General features: G+C 30.4%; 1 protein-coding gene across 2 annotated transcripts in view; it reads left to right on the plus strand.

Annotated features, from left to right (window-relative positions):
- The window catches only part of LOC107454259 (Protocadherin-like wing polarity protein stan), a 399,719-nt gene that overhangs the window by 123,526 nt on the left and 252,623 nt on the right, over nucleotides 1-23,570 (plus strand). The window lies entirely within an intron of this gene.

Below are 23,570 nucleotides of genomic sequence, written 5' to 3' on the forward strand. Positions count from 1 at the left end.
TGCCATATTGCAATGCGGTAGGCCTCTTGAATGTCTGTAGGATACAATGAAATTGCTGGAACCCTGGAGCTTCGGAAAAATTAGTTCCCCTGCTCTAGTGAAAAGACAGTTCCGAAGTGTTCCGGGTCCTTGGCGAATATTATGTGTCATTTGGTAGTACCAATTCAATGAGTAATATTGCTAAAATATCAAAAATATTCTTCATATTCTAACTAACTAAAGTTCTACTATTCTGTTTTACGTAAGACATTGAAATAAACCTTATTTTTCATTCTAATATTTGCCTTTCTATTTTCACTTATTTAAAAAAAAATTATTAAATGAATTGGAAGTTAATACCATTATTTAAGCTTGTTTGCAATTAAATTTGTTAAAAATTTTAATTTAACATTTCTTTTTTTTAAAGTGTTGACTTACAAGCCCATTTATTCCAAGACTGTTTTTCCGCGGCTTTTTTTTATTATTTTTTTTACAGTTTTTCCCCTGTGGAAGAAATTTGCATTTCCTGATTTTTAAACCTTTTAAAATGAACATTTGTTATAATAGTTCTGCAGTCGTATATATTTTGCTCGGACATTTTAAGGTATGTAAATTGTACGATCTATAAAAGATAAGAAAGAATGAAATTTCCATGATATTTCACGAATCATATTGAAAATGGAAATTAGTCAAGATTAAAGCAAATATTAAAGTACTGCTTAAGCTAAAACCTTTCCTACAGGAAAGAAATGTCTTGGTTCCAATTATAAATCAAGTAAACTGAATATATCAACCTTTAAGCTACACTGTTTTTAATTCCTTTTTAGCTGAAGCTTAAAAATCCGAAATTTAATTCAAAAATATCGCCCCAATAAATAATTTTTAAGTGAAATACCTCCTACATCAATTCTTAAGAAATGCGGAAAAGCTTTCCTCCTGAAAGCCTCACGTATTTTAAGAAGAAAGCGAATATCCGGTAGCCAGAAAGAAATCCTATCTCACCCAAACAAAAGATAATACATAAAAAAAGAAAGCTGATTTGTTATTCTGAGTGTGAAAATTAATCTCTTATCCTTTGTTTACTTCTTTAAAAGTCTTTACTCCGTTTCGTTGGGAGGTCAAAGAAGGGAAAGTCAATATTTTCTTTGGAATTGAAATGCAAATCCTTTAGTGCCTGAAAGATTTTTATCTGCTTTTTGGCGTTCTGGATCCAATAGTATTCATTTGGCTCCACTTTTGGTGTATTTTTCACAGCATGCTGTTACTGCCCCCAGCCGCTATTCTTTTTTTTTGTTGCTCCATTTGCTTTTCTTGGAACTTTTGTAATGCGAAAGCCATGTTAATGTTAAAAGGCAAATGTTATGATTCGGGATTTATGCTGAGCTAGGGAATGGGGGTGGGTCGGAAAAAACAGGAGAACATTAATTTTGGGAACGAGAGCTTTTCTCAGGAGTTGAAACGTGATGTCGTGTTTAATGGTGCGTCGTTTGGTGTAAGCGATATCGTTCGAAAGCTTGATTTCCTGATTTGCTTTGGGTTTTAAATGTATCTGTCGTGTTAGGTTAATACTAAAATGTGCTTTGTAAGCTGAAACGTTTTCTTAAGTATCAGCATTGTCTAACCTCGATTCTTTTTATGCTTGAGTAATTTTATGTTGTATAACGTATAAACAATGGTTTTTTTTAAAGTTATTTAGTCTTTTAGTAACCCTATATGATGTAGGTCTTAAAAATAAAATTCTATGACAATAAACGACTTCTGAAAATTTTTAATGTTTGCTACACAATCGTGTCATTTTTTTATTTACTTATGTAGTTTTTCGAAACAAATATTAGAACTTTTTAGGAATAACAGCGTGGGAAATTTGCATAAATTACGCAACAATCTTTCAGTTATAAACTCTGTAAAGAATCTTTTAGTTACCCTATGGTTAGTATTAAAAAAAAACTTTCATATACTTTTATTTTAAATAAAAGTTGTTAAAAAATGCTACACAATTTAGTAGTTTTCAGTTGCAGGTTACTTTTAAATCTTCTTAGAAGCAATATTTCGACTAATTTTGTATTGTATTGACGCTTTTTTTTGTTGGCATTAACAGTTTTTTATGTGCTGGTTATATAGAGAATCACTCAGTTACCCTCGGGAAGTAAATCTCAAGAAAAAAGGAGATGGGATGGGGATTCATTACAATCGAATTTTTTGTAATTTGCTGAATTCTTTTGAATTCATTATTTTCACTATTTTGTATAGCTATTTTAAATAAACATGTACTTTTATAAAAATTATCAACGATTGCTATAAATTTGTATCCGTTTTTCTGTATTAATTAACGTATAAATTAGATGGAAAAATATTATTTTATATTGTGGCGTTTGAGTTCTGTTCTTTTTAGTTTTGTATTCTTAAGATACTACACATTTTTCAAATTGAAAACTTTTCACTTGGAATTTTAGTTGCATAAAACGTAGAAATACTAATATATGAGATTTTTTATCGACTTAACCCCGTTGGTGTTTTAAAAAATATTGATAAATTGCCTCAAAAGTTTACCCTCAGTGTTTAAAAGAATTGCGAAACAAAAAATTTGATGAATAAATGAAAACTTGTCAAAGACGATGACTTAAAGGTTTGCGAAATGGAACTAAAAAAGATAAGACTTGAACAAGATATTCATTCCTTAATGTTATTTTATAACCGTCGTTGAACAGCCGACCCAATATTTTGGGTTTATGACTATTATTGATCAACTCAGTGGCCTCGTAATTTTGAACCCATTCCAGAAGACAAGGGAACTACTGAATCAACCATTTACCTTTGTGGAGGACTTTTTGATGGAACTAACCAGCATTTGCGTTACATGGAGGGGAAAACCACTAAAACCTCCCACGGTTAACCTGATTGTAACTCTCTAACTCCTGATCCGTCTACCACTGACGATATTTTACGTCAACACTGTGATCGGTGCGTGCCAGGCGCAGAATTTGTTTCAACCTGCCATTGCTGGGATTCGAACCCGGTTCACCTCATTGGAAGGCGAACGCTCTATCTTCTGAGCGACCACGACTCTCATTCTTTAATTGATTCTATGATTCTTTTTCCTACAGAGCTGACAATAACTGTGAAATTACTTATATTTCCAAATCTAACAGCTGAAGAAAAACTACTTATGGAAAAAAAGCGTCAATAGCTGAAATTGACAAACTTTTAGGAAAGTTATAGAAAACAAGTGATTTTTTTTAATGTTTTATGTATTTTATTTCTTTCTTACTATATCTTAATCAGAAATGTTTTATAGTTAGAATTTACATCTGTTTTGTTAACTAATAATTCGTTTATACATAATTTATTACTTTGTTTGAAGAAATAAATAAATAAAATGAAATTATTTATTTTGAAAATCAACTAGTATTCTTATAATTCAAGCTTTATACGTGAAAAAGAAAACATTTCTTTCTTTTTTCTTATAGAGACAGTCATAAAAATTTGCCCAACAATAGCACCATAAAATATATTCATAGATTTTGTTGAATATCCCTGTTTCTTAAAAAATCACTCTCCTAAAAGATTCTTTTATTTTGCTAAAGCAATGCATCTGTATGTAAAACAATATAAGGCTCGTGATTGTTTCATGTATAGCAAGAGAAATATTTTTCTGTAAAAAAAAGGAAACAGTTTTCAGGTATTTTTTAAAAGAAGACAGTAAGCTGTATACTTTAATGCTTTATAGATTTTGATTTTAGACACCACTAAAAAAATATATAAAAAAAATTGCCTTGAAATTTTAATATTTTCCCTTAACTCTTTGAATTTTGTTTTCTCTTTTGTATATGAACCATTATCAGTAAATTATCTACTGTAAATTAAATTTAAATAAAATATTCTCGTGATAGTTTTACCCCATAAGATTCTATTATTGATATTTAGGTCTTATTATATTGTGTAATGATATTATTCTATAGTTTTTAGACAATATGTGTTTACTTCACGAGATTCTGTCTCGAATAATCAGCAGATTTGCACAATGTAATCTTTCGATAGTTTAGCTTTTTACTATTCTATATTATAATGTGTTGACATCACGATATTCTGTCTCGAGTAATCAGCAGATTTGCATAACATAATCTTTCGATAGTTAAGCTTTTTACTATTCTGTATTATAATGTGTTGACATCGCGAGATTCTATATCGATATGTTGGCACTAAATAACGATTCGTCCAACGATATTTTGACATTTTCAGTTCTTGTATTGCGATATTTTAACATCACTGTTGTCTGCCTCCACATTATTATTTTTTTTTTTTAGAATTGTTATATTTTCTCATTGTTATTTTAGTTTTTATATTTTTAACAAGCGTTAGAACATTATTGAATTTTTATAAATGATTTTGAATACTGAGGATAATTAATTAACTTGGTAATATTTTTGTATTATATGCATTGTGCATTTGTTGGATTTATTTCTAATTTTTTCTTTTTTTATTTTAGGTAAGTCTTGTTGGAGTTTTCTTATTACTTCTGTTGTAGAGTAAGCAAATTTTAATTTGATGATTAAGTAAATACTCAATTAAATTTCCTAATTGTTTAAATAATTTGTAATTCTTTTTTTGTAGATACACTTATGCGATATAATGATACATCTAACTACTACTAGTAAATTTGAAAATAAGCTCTGATTTTTATATTGATTAATTTCTGAAAATGACTAATAACAGTTAAAAAGGGTAAATACAATGCTAGTTCCTGTAAATGAAAAGAAAAAAAATATATGCGAGCAAATATTTTAATGATTTAACTGCCAAACATAATTTGACTATTTTAATTGAATTAATAATATGAATTTTATCATAATGCTATAATAATGTCTTTTTTGCTGATTAATTATTAATTTTTTTTTCTTACTTTTGTCAAAAAGTGGAAGAATTTGGTTGAATTGTTCTTCAGAAATTGTGCTTTGATTAAATATATAAAGCCTTTATTTATCGCAAATAATAGCACTTAAAAAACAACTGAGTTATGTGATGTAAATTACTCCACCAATTTATTTCCTTTCTTAGGTTTATAGGGAAAAGAACATGCGCACATTAAAATGCTGTAGGCATTTTTACAAATTATAATTCAAAACAATTGATGTTCAACCATTTAGCGAGAGTTTTAAAGAAGGCTGAAATAGCAAAAATGGAAACGTTATGCTACAAAATAAATACCCGTGTCCCCACAGATTTATTTACACATCATTCAAAAATAAATAGAATAGAATACAAATTCCGAAAAAAAAAGTTAAAGCATTAGTACTTAATTATGATTAGCATTTTGAGAAGAATTCAAATGAGAATAAAAATGCAATACTATTGTTATAAATTCCTTCTCAAAATGCTTTTAAGTCTTAAACATTAGTGTGATTCGGTTTCATTTTGATAAAATAGAAAATATCGTCAGTACAATTTGTTGAAAACTTGCAATTAGAGTTCTAAATTCATACTCATTTATCTGCAGTAAGGAGTAGTGTTTTTACTTAATAACAATGTTCCAACAAAAGTAAAATTTGTTTGAAGAATACCCCAGGGTAAAAGGGAACGGAATGAAAAAATACAAGAGAGTAAAAATGCTTAGATTACGATAATTATATAGCAATGTGGTTTCAAATTTATGTGTATTTGAAGAGAACTAAATACATTCGTTTTTAAAGTTTATTACTAAGTACAAAATTTTCAAGTCTAAACTTTTTTTTTAAAAATGTTAAAATGCTATGCGCCTTGTTATTTGTTATTGTGATTATAATACACACTTTTTATTTTAAAGGAATTCAGAAATATGTTTTTTATCACAGAATTTTGTTGCCGTTTTATTAGATGATCTATTTTAACGTAAAGTACAGCTATTTAACGTGCATTAAAGTACAGCTATTACACTTGACGATTTTTTTTAAAAGTAATATATTTTTAATTTAAAATTTTTATATATTTGTTAAATTTGAATTTTAATTTTGTAAGCCTATTTCATAATTTATGTTTCAGTCTTTAAGTGCAGAAATCTCAATTTAAAAAATGAAAAGTAAAAACAAACAGTTTTTATAATTTTTGTTAAAACTACTCTTAATGTTATTTATCCTTTCATCCAATTTTTATGAATTTTGGTAATTTTTTTGAAAAATAAATTTTTTTTTTAAAGACATAACCTGTTACATATAGTAATAGATACATTTTTGAACACCCTATGCCAGGAAATCAAGCAATAAGCTTGTAACTTGTATCGATTGCTTTAGCTTTAATTTTTAATAACTGCATAAAGTTTCACAAACATTGAGTAAATATTTATGGAAACATGGACATTTTTATAAAAAATAAATTTTTTTCGCCTTACATTTTTTCGTTCTAACTTTATAAATGGAAAATAGATCAATGGAATTAAACAAAATTTTGAAGCAAAATTGTCGATTTAAAATTTAAAAAAAATTCGTTGAAACTGCTCAAGTTATGAGCATTTAAGCTAGTTTTTTCATACTGCGCATGTTTCGGAAAAAAATTTTAAAAATTTTTTTATAATTTTGTAGTGAATCGTATTTGGCAACTTATAAAAATTTTTTTATTTAAGTACCTTAAAAATTTAAAAATTTTGAGCAGTTTTTGTACTTTTCAAAAGCAAGCTCAAAACGATCAGGGGACATCAATTTTTATCACAAAATTTTATTTTGTATCATAAGACAACATTTAATAACATTTGATACCTTGCAATAAACGTTTGGAAACTATACTTTGATGATATGGAGAAAGAAAACATACTTTTATGGTGGATGATCCCTCACAATGCCTGTTTCATTTTTAATAAATCTAGTTTAGTATTGCAAGATGAAATTTGTGGATAACCCCTTATCGTTCTGAGCTTTCTTTTGAAAAATATAAAAACTACTTCTAAAATTGCTTGAAACTTTTTAAATTTTGAAGATATTAAATTAAAGCTTTTATCATTAGTTGCATTCCCTATAAAATTTTGGAAAGCTTTTAAAAAATATTTCTGCTCATGCGCAGTATAAAAGAACTAGCTTAAATACTTATATCTTGCGTACTGCAATAAATGAGCAGAGCTGTAGTGTGCATGTTTTTATTTATAATGCGCCCTATAAGTTAACTAAAAAAATTCGGTTTTTTCAGTGACAAACACGGTGGTATTTCCGCTTAATAACTAACTTTCCATCTTTCATATTTATCTTTACTTCCTGCGATTGAAAAACTATTCTTCATTCTCTACGCCCCCTTTTTAAATTACCTTCTGGTTACAGCTCGATTAGTTTTATGTGACAGTTAAAGTTATGATTTCCGCCATTCGGGTTGTCGTCGCGGTCGACTTTCGCCGAAATATTGTTCACTCAATACAATAAGCGAAAGTGGACGCCAGCAAAAAAATGGACCTTACGCAATTTTCACCAAAGTTACCAAACAGTAGAAATGACTTTTTCTCTTTTTCCATTCCCTAGAAATTGTTTTTCCCTTGAACTTGTATTTCTTTTTGCCTGGTATGTCGTTGCAATTTTTCCCCCCCTTTCTCGAGATTCTGCCATATATTTGGTAAATGTAAAATTTCTTTCTTTGTCTATTGGTTTTTGCTCTCTTTGTTTTTCTTTTTTTTTTTTTGGTCGTTTTTAAGGTAGGGACAGGAATTTAATCTTATAATGCAACAAAAGAAAAAAACTGTTTGTGGAGGGGTGACCTTAAAGTTTCGAAAATACACTATATTGAAGAATAAAAATTGAATACTGTGTTCAACATTGCGTGTCCCTTAGCTGTGTTGAGGATATTTTTCCTGCAGATGATATTTTTGTGAACATACACTATGAAAATGTTATTTATTTTCGAAAATATTGTTTGGGTAATATGTTTCCTTTATACTTTGTTTTATTTTGCCTGTGTTTGTAATATGTTTTTGGATAACGTGCGTTTTTATGTTATTGATATGTACTTAAGTTTGTCCTTTTGTTTCAAACTTGAACGAAACTCGATTTTTTGCCAAATATTTTTTCCATCGAAAAAATTTTTTTCCCTCTATTTTTCGTCGATTGTTTTTTCTGTATTTATGAAAATGCTAAGAATTTTAACAATGCGTGTCGTCGCTTTGAAACTAAACCGTGGTAACACAAAAAAGCAACGGTTTTAGGAGAGCGATTTCTAACTTTTCAAGATGGTGAATCGCGCCAATGCCATAATGATTTATCTGCTCTCTAAATTAATTTTATGGAACTTATGAAAATAACACGTTGTTTCTCTAAAAGGGTGATTTTTTTTTACACAAAATGAGCCAAATATTTCATTTTTCGATTTTTTTGAGTTACTACGGTTTAGTTTCAAAGCGACGATGTGTGGAAGCGAGATGAAAAAACGGAGATTTAATCAAATCCCCCAGCTATATGATCAATTCACGCTAGATGTTAGAATAACAACTCTTGTGTTCTTTAAAGAAAGTAAGTGGTATGAAATCCTTTAACTCTTTCAGTGAAAAAAATTAAATAATATCGTTTAGATGTTATGATCAATGAAATTATTCGATTAATATTAATTATCACTTTTTATTGTTAGCAATAACCATTTAAATCGGTTTAAATCTGCATGGATGTGCAGTGGCTCTTGACCTTAAAAAACCAGTGTGGAGTATACCGGGCAATGGCACTTAATCTTAAAATAACATCACTGTAGGGTATGCCAGGTAGTGGCACTTAACGTAAAAAAACAATGTGGAGTATACCGGGAAGTGGCACTTAATCTGAAAAAGCATTAATATAGGGTATACCAGGCAAATGCTTATAGGGAAGGGGTACTTATCTTCAAAACAACATCAGTGTAGGGTACATCGGGCAATGGAGCCCGCTTCATTTCATAAATCTAATTGTTAAAAATAATAAACAGCGATTATTATCAATGACCGCATTCAATACAATAATATTTTAACTAAACGTAAGAAAGAGGTGAAGTTAAATGGTGAGATAAAAAGCAAAACATGGAGCAGTACGAATTCTGACTTGTTTGTTTCATCTTTTACTAAAACTGTTGAATGATTTGATCAAATCACTTACTTTTTGTTGGGAAATCATCCCACGGAAATGTTATTTTAATATCTTGTGCAAATTGATGATCCAGCTTTGGAATTTGAACAAATTTCCGTTTTTATTATCTCCCTACCTCACATATATTGTTAGAAATCTTGGCATTTTCTGTTTTGAATATATTAACATTTGTCTTCGAATTTAGCACACGTTTCAAAGTATTTTATTTTATAACCGTCGTTGAACAGCCTACGTCTAAAAAGGTACCATTGACTCTAATTTATTAAACAGGCAATTAGTTTTAATGTTAAATTCAAAATTTCCATCCTCGATAGTAAAATGCACAGACCATAATGTGCCATAGAAACTGTAATCAATCGTATGATTGTCTACTGTTCATCGTGATTAATGAGTTGGCTGTTCGAATTATCTGTATATTTACGACATAATTTTTCCATAATCTCTGAACGATATCTTTCGAACCCACCATCATAATGAACGCTTCCCTAGTTTCCTCTGCATCAACTAGCTAAATGCCATTCTGGCAGAAGCTATTAATAATGTGAAAGTTTGGTTTGCAGGAAAGCACAAAACCGTAGTTCGGATTCTTTAACGTACGATTGATTAAATAATTGACGCACTGACTTCATGATCACGGTTATAGAATTGACAAAACAAGCATTTTCACCTAGAATGCATCACTTAAATTGCAAATTTGAAAAAAATATAGTAATTTTTTTTATAGCAATACGACAAAAGTAGTTTATTTCATTTCGTTTTTATGTTGGAAAACTACACAGCATATCAAATTCTAATTTTCAGTTACTTGATAAAAGTTGTTTTTTTATAGTAGTTCTGCAAAAGTAGTTTATTTCATTTCGTTTTTATGCTAGAAAACTACACAGCATATCAAATTCTAATTTTCAGTTACTTGGTAAAATATAGTATTTTAGTTCTACAAAAGAGTACAATATATATTCGTAGATGCTAAAGATTTGTTACACTTCCAAAAGTCGTTTTATTCTCTCAGTCTTTCTGTGAATTTTCGAGAAATTTTTTTTTAAGGGCCATAATTAAGTAAAAACTTGGTTTATAGATTTTGTTTCAGCTATACTTTTTTTAAAAAATCGTTAAATAATTGAAAAATAAAACAGAAATTAAATATAAAATTTTGAGCAAAATTTTATAAAATTAAAGAAAAGAATGTCATGAATTTATAACAACATTCTTGTTTTCTCCCAATGTTACCTTCGAGAACGAACGGAATGTCTTTGTTAAAATAAATGAGTCAAATGAAAAAATAAATGAATAATAAACAAAAACTATCCTATTTATTTTTTTATTTCCTGCCAAATCCTATTAGTCAATGTGTTGTTAACCAAATCTTTATGCCGTAGTGCTCTTCTGACTAGCTATCAAACTTTTTCGTAGTTAAAAATTTATAGTTATTTTTTTTATTTTTTATAATACCTAACATATAAAAATAGACATTGCGTTTTTCAAAATATAAAAACAGCTTATATCTTCTTTACGATTGTCTGATATATCAATTGAATCTACACAATATTAACGGGATTTATGTGATTTTGAATATACATATTTCGAAAAGATTTTAATAATTCCATATTTCGAAAAATTCTAATAATTTAAATAATAATTTTTCTACCACACTATTATATTTTTATATATTTTAACTTATCCTATTATAATTTGATTTTTGCATCTTGCACAACTAGTGTTCTCGCCCTACCTCATAACACCTGTTTCTTACTTATCTCATTTTCTTGATCAAGCTTGTTCCTCTTCTCTTATTGGTTAAACTTCGTTTTTTATTATGGATGGTTGACTTTGTGAAACTAAACACAGATGGCGCTAGGAGTTAAAATTCGTCGTAAGTCTTCCGGGTTACTACTTCCGAGTGATTTTTACACCCAAAAACTTGAGAAAGCGCTTATCCAATATTATTATAATAAATTACTGGAAACTCTTATGAATGGTAAAATCAGAACAAAAACTACGATGATAAAATTTCCTAGAATATTAAACATGTTTACATATCACCTCACCTAGTAAGCATAACATAAGCGTAGGAATACAACAGGAAGTTTTACATTTAGTCAACCATCCATTGTAACGCGTTTATTTCGTGCTCTCTTCTGTTACTTTGTGTTTTAACGCCGTGCAAGGTTCTTGTTTATGCAAACAAAACTATAGCATTTTTTTAAATGCCACTGTCTGTGCTTTATTCGCATATTAAATGTTAAAATAGCTCAGATTTATGTAAGCTTTGATGAATTTTAAGACATTAGTTTAATGCTGAGAGGCTTGTTTAAATATATTTGAAATGAAATAAAATATAGATATCGTTGAAATATTTTCAAATCCCTAAATAATTACAAAACAAAGTAATTTTTCCTTTTAAGGTAACTGAAATAAACTTATTAATTTTTCAATTTATCCTTACAGCTTTATATTCATTAAATTACCCCTAATTAACTTGTATTAATTTAATTTTTTTAAATATACTGTACATCAAAATAAGTTTTTAAGTATTTTTATCTTCCTTTGAACATTTCAATCAACCACCGGTTTTTTGAAAGTTTGAAAAAAAAAATTACCATATTCTGCTAATTTGGAAATTCGGCATCCATTAGTACGGTGCATTTCGATAAAAGAAAAACATTCCCTAGTTAAATAAACAACAATGAGGCGAAACGGGAAAAAAAAAACGGGATTAGTTCCCGTAGGAACTAAACACATTAACATTTACGTCATTAAGCGCATACAGTTTCTCTTTTAATTAAGTTAATGCATAAACAAACTAGCGTCTTAAGTGGGCAGAAATTGCCCTTACCTTGGCTGAAATTTCGCCTTACTCTGCCAAATGTTGCAGTATTTTTAAGGTAAAAAGAAAATTATGTTTTATGAGCGAACTAATACAGTTAATTAATGAAATGATAAATGCTATATCAGTTTTGTTGCATTTCTGCAATTTTTTTCGCCGCATTTTTGAAGAGAATATTTTCATTAAATTATATCCATCCTGGTTTATTTTTGTTTTTAAAACCTTTTAGAATTTAATTGAATTTTTGGTATTTTAAGTAATTTTCCATTTGCAACGTTCGAGTATTTTATCATAATTGTAAAAAAGAGTGTTTTCTCTTTGTTTGAGTTAAGCTATCTATATTTTGACTGCTCAATTGAAATTAATATTCATTATTCTTGTTGAAGAAAATTTCTTTCCTTTTAATTTGATGTTTACAGTGCATTTTTTTAATTATTATTTAAAAAATGATTTTAAATATATTGTTTATTTTTTGATTTTTCTATCACCGATTCGCTTATCTATGGAAACTTATTTTAATTTTCGAATAAAGATAGCTTCATCATATGCTTGAATTTGTATTTAATTTTTCTTTTGTAAGTATGAGATTAAATAAAAGTGGAGGGATTTGGGCTCCATTTTGGTAAGCATATATTAAATCAAATTATTTAAAATATGACAATTTTGTCGTTGCGAGTTTTTTGAAAATATATTTTTTAATCATTATTAATTTAAATCATAAAAAAATAGATTCATTAATTTCAATTAGATAAATTTTGTTTGAAAATTTTTTGAATTGTAAGTTATACAACTTTTCATTATTTTCAATTATTTAATTTGAAATGAGAAAGTCCAAAATTCAAACAAAATCGATCAAATTGTTCTCGAGAAATTAACTTTTGAAAATATGACGCCTCTGAAGTTATATAATTCACGATCTAACTAAGTGATTAAATTTTATACATCTTGAAATTAAAAATTTCATAGTTTCAAATTATAAAAAAATTGGCGTAAGTTATTACAATAAAAAATTCTTGATAATTTAAAAAAAAAATTGATTATTAAGCAAATGTTATTATGTTCGGTTAAAAGAATTTTATAATTCTAAACGAAAAGTTTTTGATTCGTTGAAATTATTTTATAGATGACGAAATATGCAAAGTTTAAGTTAACGTTTGGATGCTTAAACTTTCTAACATTCTTTGTTCTCCATATTTTGGGGATTTTTCAAAATTTTCTATTTATACCCACTGTATCGTTAGGTGTATGAGACATGGTTACAGTTAAAGTACTACAAACACTATGAAAAATAGCGTTTTTTTTTTCTTTTCAGAAAAAGTAAATTTCTGTGTGTCCAAACTAATTAATTAGAATTATACTGCAATTCAAGCCATTAAATCTAAATCTGGTCTTTAGATGAACAGTTATTTAGGTTTTTCGGTCTTTTTTTTGGTTATTTTTTGTTTGAACGTAAGCTAGTTTCTTTGAAGTTTTTGGAAAAATAAAAAAGTGTAGAAAAACATTATAATTTCATACTTGATCTCTTATAATAACTTTTTTTTCTGAACTTTGTAGTATATTTTCTTTTCCTACATGAGAATTCTCACATTCCCCATTGAGAATTGAGGAAAAAAAAATATTGTCTAACATATGCACCGATTTTTATCGTAAATTTTATTAATTTTTCTTTTTTTTTGTTTTTGTTTCTTGAGAAATTTAGGTTTCAGTAGTTGAATCGTAAATTTTTGTGGTATTTTTTTGAAAATTAAAAAAAAAAAAAAAAAATGATGCTAAAAATTAAGTACTGGGAGACATTAATTAAGTCAAATAAAAACAGGTTTTCAAACTTGACGAAAAAGTTTTGTTTCATTTTTGTCTCGCTATGTAGGTTTTTGTTTAATTTTATTTTAAGATTTGTACTCGTGAAAATGCTATTTTGAATTCTTTTCAAACTCGGCAACTTGTGAAATGTACTACACATTTCTTCAATTAAATTTTACTTTCGACATTCTATATATATATAAAGTTATCTATTTTGATCGATTTAGCTTCAGACTTAAACTTAAGAAAATACCTTCCTTTGAAAATATTTCAATACTTACTTATATATTTATAGAATATTTTTTTTAAATACAGCGAAGTCAATTTCTGGAAATATCCTATCACTGTACCATCGTAAAAGTTTCCATTAAAAATCATTCAATTAAGCAACAATTCTTTTAATCGAAGTTCACGACTTTTCAAGTATTAAATACACCTTATTAATTTAATTTTAGCCTGTATCGTTGATTCAGTTTTTACTTAAATAGGGAAAGAAATTCTTTTTTTTTCTCCCCTTTTTTTCAGCATGGTGTCCCGTTAATTCTCCTCAATTTGTTACTCTATTTTTTTCTGTCTTTCTCACTTATTTAATCTTTCTCTCTCTCTCTCTCTCTTTTTTAAGTATATCGTTCACTCGTTTTTTTTCCCCAACTCTTAGATTTTTTTCCCTTTTTTGTTTCATTGTGTTTTTTGCTGAGTGATAAAAACTTTTCTTTGCAGATCCGGTATCGAACAAAATAAAACAAAAGTGTGTAAAAAAAAGTTGTAAGCCGTACACCGAATCTACCCCTCCCCTTATTTCGTTCCCCTTTTCTACAGTTTTCTTGGGATTTAACTGCGATGAAAGTTTAATTATATTACCGTGTCCATTTGCAAGTTTGGCCCATTATCTTATATTAGAAAGGAATGAAACTTAGGATATCCAAAAAGTGTTGTTGAAAGTTGTTTTTTTTCCCACTCTTTTGCTGTGAAGTGCAATTGGATACGTCCTTGGGTGAACATTTGTTGCGGTGTTTCTTAAAAATCTGCTTTCTTAAAAGAGGAAAGAAGAAAAAACTGCTTGGGGTGCTTTGTTAAATTTTATAAATTGGGGAAAAATAAATTAAAAAGAAGAATCTGGTTTGTAGTTTATAAAAAAGATGTTTTTTTTCCACCAAATATTTGCCTTTTCTTAAAACTTAAAACTGTATTCTGTCGTTACTTGAAATAATGCTTTTTAGCTAATAATATAGTATATTTTAAAAATCGTTGTGATTTGGTTATAATTGTCTAAAACTTTTGGGTTACGTTTTGTCAATTATTAGCCTATTGTCATCCTCCTTCTTAATTATGAAAATGTAACATGCATAGCATGATAAAAACAAAATGTCACAGTGTTGTCTAAATAAAAAGCGTTTGTAATTTGAATTTTTATTATTTGTAAAGTTACTCCAAAGCTACATTGTCTTAGCTCATAAAAATTTGCAAAACTTAGAATTATTCACTGATGATAGAGATTGTCAAAATCTCATGAACTTAACAATTTTATTTCGAAAAAAATTGTATAATTTAAAAAAAATTATTTTTTGTTTAAAAAGAACAGCAAACTTGCAAACATCACCGATTTTGCCTTTTGAATAGAAAAAAAATAAATGTGCCTTTTTAAAAAAAAAATTTAAAAAAATAAATAAAAAAAAGCACAGTTGTCAGCAATTAAATATACAACAATCCGTCATAGTAAAACTTACACTTTTCCCTCGTCCTTCTGAAAAGTACTAATTGAAAATTTTGAGCGATTTTTAGTATCAGGGGTATAATTGCCTCCCGCAGTTGTAGTTTTATTTTACTTTTTGAACAAGAGACCCAATTTTGAGTTATTGCCACCATTATTCAACTCCTTATTCTTATAATTTTGAACCCAATTCCATAGACAAGGAAACTCCTGGATAAGTACCCCCGCAGAGGTATGATTTTTAATAGGAACATGGAGAACTTTGTGACCCGAAATATTTACTTGTACCAGTCACCATTTACTACACGGGAAGATCTTCTGTCGGAGGCGATCGAACCTTTGATGAACTAATGGCTTTGATGGAACTAATCCGCATTTGCGTTACATGGAGAGGAAGAGCAAGAAGGCCTCATACACTTAGCCGACGGCAAGGAGACTCTAAACCCATAATACGTCTACCACTGAGAATATTTCACATTGAAATTGTGGTCGGTGCTAGCCGCATGCGGATTTCGTATCTCTCAGCCATCACTGGGATTCGAATCCGGTACACCTCATAGAAGGAGAACGCTTTTCCCCCTGAGCCATCACGGCTCATAATGGGCTATTGGAGGCAGTCTGGGAAACTTTCCTGAGAATGATCCGAAGACATGCCATTACAATTTTGATCCTCTGCAGAGGGGATGGCACCTCCGCTTCGGCGCTTTTTTGTGGAATCGAACACTTTACGGTAGAACAGTTTTATAAGAACCAATGCCGCACACCTTCGAAGGCTGATTAAAGTGGTCACCCAACCTCACACTGACCGCAGCCAGTTATGTTTGACTTTGCTGATCGGCTAAGAACCGTGTCTTAACGAACAGCACACTGCGGAACAATTGCCTCCAGCACCGGCTTTCCGAAGTTCACGTCTTTAGCACAAAAGTATGTGAGAGACTCAGATTCACTCACTAATTCACTCTTTCAACATTGTGGGTTCTAATCTTCTTTGTCTTCAATGTCTTAAGAATTCTGTTCCAAACTTTTCCATAACACCCAATGACTTTGTTTCCCACTGCTCACGAATAATAATAATATAAAATATTTATCTGAACACCAAAAACAAGCAACGTCTCTCTATAACTTGTAAGACTGAATACGAATATATTTTTATCCAAGAAAAACACAAGTCAAATTCAGACACTTTTTATTTTTTAGAAAGAGTAGAGCAACAAAGGAATATTTCGAATTCTTTTTATGTATCTCACTTTGATTTGTCTTCTCCTGTATCTCAACACAATTCGCTGACGTGACGTCTGACTTCGAACTCTTTTATTCATTGGCTTCTAAAAATTCAAAACAATACCTCTCCACCTCTCTGCGAACAACAATCGGCTGGTAAAAATTCTGCTGCATTTTTTCCCACCTCACCTTTTTGTATTTCGTTTTTCCGGATCTGGAGAAAAAAAGAAACAGGCGGAAGAATAATAGACAGTATTGGTTTCGTGGAGCATTTTCTCCGTTGCCAGATCCTGGAATGATTTAGAACTTTCTGTGAGAACCCAAACAACACGAGCCAGAGCGATACCATCCATAATTTATGGGGGAATAGGCTTCCGGTACCTGCTTTTGGACCGCGAAAGTCTTGGTTCGGAAAAAAAGTCATCCATAACAAGTCTTATCTATTTCTACAAGGCACTATTTCTTCGAAAGGTATATAAAAAAAAAAGACGCAGCTTTTGCACTTGATATAGCTGTTATTTAAAGGAACGGTTATATGTTCGAAACTGTTCCGAAAATAAAGTGTCCAAAAATAACTGAAAGTAAACGTCGAATCAAATATGTTCCGTTGGTGGAATTCGACCAATTTTTAAAAATTCCATATCCGAAAGTAAAAGAAAACGATTGCTAAACAATATCAATTGATAAAATAGTTCCTTTGAAAACTATATAGTTGACCTTCAAAATAAATTAGCTTTTATTTTCTTTGTTTGGATAGCGACATAATTTTTTATTTGCATGAATAATGTATGCTGCATGATTAACAGTATAATAAATGTAAAAAATATAACCGTATTTATTTGCTCATTTCGCTAGAGGCAATGAAAAAAAAATCAGTTTGCAAATTAACTTCTATACTTTATGAGAAAATCACAAAAATCATAAAGTAACCCCGAAAATTAATTTTTAAAAAACAGGATTTTCTTGCATGCCATATGTTTTTTGCAATATTATAGTTAGTAATCGATTTGTAAAATATATAGCTTATATAGTTTGAAACTGATAATTTTATCACTAATACAAATAATTAAATAAAAACCATTTTGATCTTTCAGTTCATGCTAACTAATTTAAATCTAAAAATATAATTTTTGAAAGTTACATTCAAAATTAGAATTCTGTAGCCATATCAATAGAAAAAAAAATATCTGTTTACAAATAAGCATCCTTATTTTCATCATCATCAGTAGCTCGACAGTCCTCGGTGGACCCTGGCTTTCTCAAGAAGACTGCACCAGTCCTTTCTTCTGCATGCCACGGCTTTCCAGTCTCTGACCTTGATTGTGGCGAAGTCCCTTTGGAGGCAATCCGCCCATCTCAGTCGGGGTCTGCCTCTCTTTCTAGCTCCAGTTGGCCTTGCCAAAAAGATTCTTTTAGTTGTTCTGTCATCATTCATTCTTACAATGTGTCCGGCCCATTTCATGCGCTGAATCTTATGGTACATCAGAATGTCCGGTTCTCTGAATATCCTGTAGAGTATGTAGAGTATCCTTATTTTATGAGAAAGTAATAAGGATCAAAATGTAACCATTATAAAAAACAGCATGAATCAAATTCTCTTGCACATCCATGTTTTTAGCGAATTTGAAATTATTTGAGCAGTTGCAGAAACTCTGTTTTGTATAGTTCTTCCAGTCAACAGCGCTATCTGTTAAAGAACTTTGTAATTAATTAAGCTAATAAATAACTCGTACCCTAAGACGGAAAACAGATTCCATATCGTTGGTCACATATGGTGAAACTATTAACATGTAAATGCATAATAATGTAAATGTATGCAAAAAATTAATTCAAAAACTCTATGCATTTCCTAGTAGACTTACTTACTAAAGAGGACAATCAGATATCTGTATTCATAAATTTTTTTTGAATTTCTGTCGATGCATTCTTAATTAGAGTATTTATAATAAGAACGAATTGTTTTGAGTTCCATTTATTACTTGTTTGACTTAAACTTGGCAAGTTTAAATCAAAACAAAAGGGCATGTTTTTAAAACTTAAAACAGTGGTTCGAATTAATTAATCTTATTCTATTCCAATTTAAGCTCTTCTGTTTATCCCGAACTAATTGTGAGGGGAATTATTTTTATAAGAATATTCTTTGTGAATAAGAAATTAAATCTGAATGAATATTTCTATTTAAGTAGAATTCATTAACTGCCTGATTAAATGAAAATAATGTGTCTTTATTTTGGGCGTTAATTCTAATCAGAATTTCAGTAGTTAATTATAAGTATAATGAAAGCCATTTTTCACTATTTACTTCCAAACATTTGAAAATTAATTATTATTTACTATTATATTGTGTAAAGTTATAAACTAATAAATTTATCACTAGTTCCACGACTAGTTCCAGCCTTTCAGAGAAAGGTCCTATTTTTTTTTAAATAGTGAAAATAGGACCTTGTTTTTTAGATATTCTGAAAAAACTACGAATAATTTTCCGTAAAATCGGGTTCTACCTTCCACGTTTATGTTTTCGAGTATCTGTGAAAATTAGAACCTTCTTTTTGAGGGGGAAAAAAAAAGAAAACACAAGAAGAATGTTTTTCAAGGAGTTGTAACATTAAAGCGATGAATAACTTACGTAGTAGACTTGGTTTATGAAATGAAAAATATTTCGATGTCCTCAGTTTTAATATAAAATATTTTTAAGTAATAAAGATAGACAATTTTAACATTAAATATTTTTATGAAAGGTCTGTTAACAGACACAAATTTCTCTTATAGTGATCCTTGTACTGTAAACACTCAGTTTTAATTATTCATAATTTAATTAAACCAAACGCCAAGTAGTATAAAAGCTGTGATTTATTAAGTATATTGTAAAAGTACCAACTTTGAATAATTGACATGTTTTGTCTATATGTGCAAATTCACCGTGACACATATTCGACGAGTGACGTATTATTATGTATAATATTATATATAATATCATATTTAATATTATGTGTAATATTATTATATATAATATTATATTAGAGATATTGAGTAAAGTATTATTTCTCATGGTTTTTTTTCTTTAATTCTTTCTGTTTACGATGAATTGAATTAAATTAAAATCAAGTCAATAGGGCTAAAAGAAGAATAAAAAGAAGTCAATAGGGCTTTTATTGTACATAAAGAAAACAACATAAAAACCCACAAATGTTTCTCGTTCAAAAAAATACTGCTCAAAATTTTTTGTTATTTCTTTAAAAAAAGAAAAGAAAAAAAAATGCTGTTATCTACTAATACGCGTCTGACATATGAATGCAAATGAAGAGATGCTAAGCAAATGAAAGTACTGTTTTTTTTTTTGTNTTGTTTTTTTTTTGTATTTTTATGCTGAAGCAAATTATACCCAACCTAACGTTGGCAGGTAACGTAGGCATGTTTTTTATGAATGACAGCAGAGCCTGACTGAGGCAGGGCAGTTGCCCCGGGCCCCCACATCAAAGGGGCCCCCAGATGGAATAGAAAATTAATTTTACATTTCCTTCTTTAATGAACATATTTGAAACAAAATATCAGTACAGTGTAAAATCCGTCAGTTTTATGTCTGCTGCTTCTTCATTAATCTATCGTAAGAACGCAATCTATCTTTCGTAAATGGTGGTTTTTTAGGGCGGATTTCAGCTAAATTTTCGCAATTACGATGGACAAATTTAGCCAATCAAAAACTGGATTTTTACATATCGCAAAATGTGTGGGGCTTGGATAGCCTGGTTGGTAGGGCACTGGACCATGTCCAAGAGTTCGTGAGTTCGATCCCAGTTAGGCCGAAGACTCCCCGTGTAGTAAATGATGACTGATGCACGTTAAATCTGTCTAGTCGCAAAGTCCTTCATGTTCCCATAACAAATCAATACCCCTGGGGGTACTGATCCAGGAGTTTCCATGTCTTCTGGATTGGCTCAAAATTACAAGGCTACGGAGTTGAACATTAGCAGTCGAAACCCAAAGTTGGGTTGGCTGTTCAAAGAAGGATATAAAATAAAAAATATAAAATTAAATATCGCAAGATGTGATAGGTTTACTCCTCCAATGTCAGCAAGGATATGAATTTTTTGCAGCTAGATGACAAAGTTAACAATCAGAAAAATGATGGACATATAATTGTCAGAAAATTAATTAAATGGGCAGAGCAGCATTTCGTTTGCCGTTGGAGGGGATGGGGTCTTCATAGCTATTTTAGGTTCTAGTCGATTTTCTTGTTATTTATAAAGAGGTGAACATTTAAATACCTTCATAAAGTTCGATTCTTCATTGCTGAAATAGTGAAGCAGAGGGGCCCCCAAAGAAGTTTTTACCCCGGTCCTCAATTAGGCTGAGTCGGGCCCTGAATCACAGAACGGGGGTTCGATTTCAAACGTTGACACCACAGTATTTCCTCCAATCCCTTTAACGCACGAAAAGTTTCTAGTGTCTTGTGCTCCCCGATTTGTAACCCGGAACTATTAGAATACGATACTCTTATACACGCATAATTGTCAGTACCATAATGCTGCGTAACACGGAAAAGTCTGGTATTTTCAATCTCTTCCGAAAGGTGAAACACCCATATAAAATAAATAATCCACATTACACGGTTCCTTTGATGAAACACAACTGAACCTAACTCCAATTCCGGTTGCCTAACGAAAAACCAAACTTCAGTGTTCATTTAAATGTCTTTTTTACAATTTNTTTTTTTCTTTCTACAAAAAACGTAAAATGCGGGAAATTCCGTAAATTAAAAACTTACAATCCGGGTAAAATTAACATTGGAGGTATACGGAAAAACTGGGTCCTGATGAAAAAAACGTAAAATGCGGGAAAAACGTAAATTCGGGGGACGTAAAATCGAGGTTTCACTGTATCTACTTATACGCGTCTGACATATGAATGCAAATGAAGAGATGCTAAGCAAATAAAAGTACTGTTTTTTTTTTTGTATTTTTATACTGAAACGAATTATACCCAACCTAACGTTGGCAGGTAACGTAAGCATGTTTTTTATGAATGACAGCAGAGCCTGACTGAGGCAGGGCAGTTGCCCCGAGCCCTCACATCAGAGAGGTTCTCAAATCGAATAGAAAACTAATTTTACATTTCCTTCTTTAATGAACATATTTTAAACAAAATATCAGTACAGTGTAAAATCCGTCAGTTTTATGTCTACTTCTTCATTATTCTATCGTATGAACACAATCTATCTTTCGTAAATGGTGGCTTTCTAGGGCGGAATTCAGCTGAATTTTCACAATTACGATGGACAAATTTGTCCTATCCAAAACCTGGATTTTTACATATCGCAAAATGTATGGGGCTGGGATAAAGCCTGGTTGGTAGGGCACTGGACCATGTCCAAGAGTTCGATTCCAGTCCGGCCGAAGACTAGTAAATGATGACTGATGCACGTTAAATCTGTCGAGTCGCAAAATCCTTCATGTTCCCATAAAAAATCAATACCCCTGGGGGTACTGATCCAGAAGTTACCTTGTCTTCGAGATTGACTCAAAATTACAAGGCTACTGAGTTGCGCATTAGTAGTCGAAACTCAAAGTTGGGTTGACTGTTCAACGAAGGATATAAAATACAAAATGTAAAATTAAATATCGCAAGATGTGATATGTTCCCTCCAATGTCAGCTAGGACATGAATTTTTTGCAGCTAGATGACAAAGTTAACAATCAGAAAACTGCATTCGGCTTGGACATAGAATTGTCAGAAAATTAATTACTCAATGGGCAGAGCAACATTTCGTCTGCCATTGGAGGGGGGGGGGGGGNGGGAGGGACTTTATAGCTATTTTAGGTTCTAGTCGATTTTCTTGTTATTTATAATGAGGTGAACATTTAAATACCTCCATAAAGTTCGATTCTTCATTGCTGAAATAGTGAAGCAGAGGGGGCCCCCAAAGAAGTTTTTACCCCACATCCCAATTAGGCTAAGTCGGACCCTGAATGACAGAACGGGGGTTTGATTTCGAACATTGACACCACAATATTTCCTCCAATCCCTTCAACGCACGAAGAGTTTCCAGTGTCTTGCACTCCCCGATTTATAACCTTGAACTATTAGAATAGGATAGTCTCATTCACGCATAGTTGGCAGTACCATAACGCTGCGTAACACGGAACAGTCTGGTATTTTCCATCTTTTTCGAAAGGTGAAACGCCCATATAAACTGAATAATCCACATTACACGGTTCCTTCGATAAAACACAACTCAACCTAACTCCAATTCCGGTTACCTAACGAAAAACCAAACTTAAAAGTTCATTTAAATTTCCTTTTTACAATTTTAAGAACCATGGTGGTTGTAAATGGTTGATAATTCACATAGTTTAGTATACACTGTTTTTAATCATACCAAATGGAAACGGTTTTAAAACCGTAAAGGTAAAAAAAAAATGTTCTTTACCGTAAACTTAACGCTTAATTGGACGGGTAGACTGTTGCTGGTTATTTAATCGTAATATTAGAATGAAAATTCTAACATAATTGTTTATTTATTTAAAATAGTTCTATCCTTCATAATTTGTTTTTATACATAATTACACCAGGTCATTTTTATTGACGCGAAATTTTAATCATCAATCTGGTTTTCATATCGATAACGCAAGTGGCAAGAAAATGACTCTGAGTAAAATTAAAATTTATTGCAAAACATCATGTACCATCGTTAGAAGTCAAGGAAAGTGACACCTAAGAACGATCAAACTACATTAACTACTATTTTGCTCTGGAACAAAGAGTGGTCCCGAAAGGTTTCGCTGTATTTGATTATTTACGGGTTGTTCTTGAATACGTGTTCATGTTAAATTTTTTTATCATCACTTTTGTTACGTCATGGATGCATCATGATTTATTCTCTTATCTTATGTGCTATCTTATGGTCTATGTAACAGTGAACTATGTAACCCTAAAAACTGTTATAATTTTTGTTGAAAAAATTTTTACTTGTTGAACTTAATGA

Source organism: Parasteatoda tepidariorum, chromosome 8, assembly GCF_043381705.1.
Source record: "Parasteatoda tepidariorum isolate YZ-2023 chromosome 8, CAS_Ptep_4.0, whole genome shotgun sequence".
Lineage (NCBI taxonomy): Eukaryota > Metazoa > Arthropoda > Arachnida > Araneae > Theridiidae > Parasteatoda > Parasteatoda tepidariorum.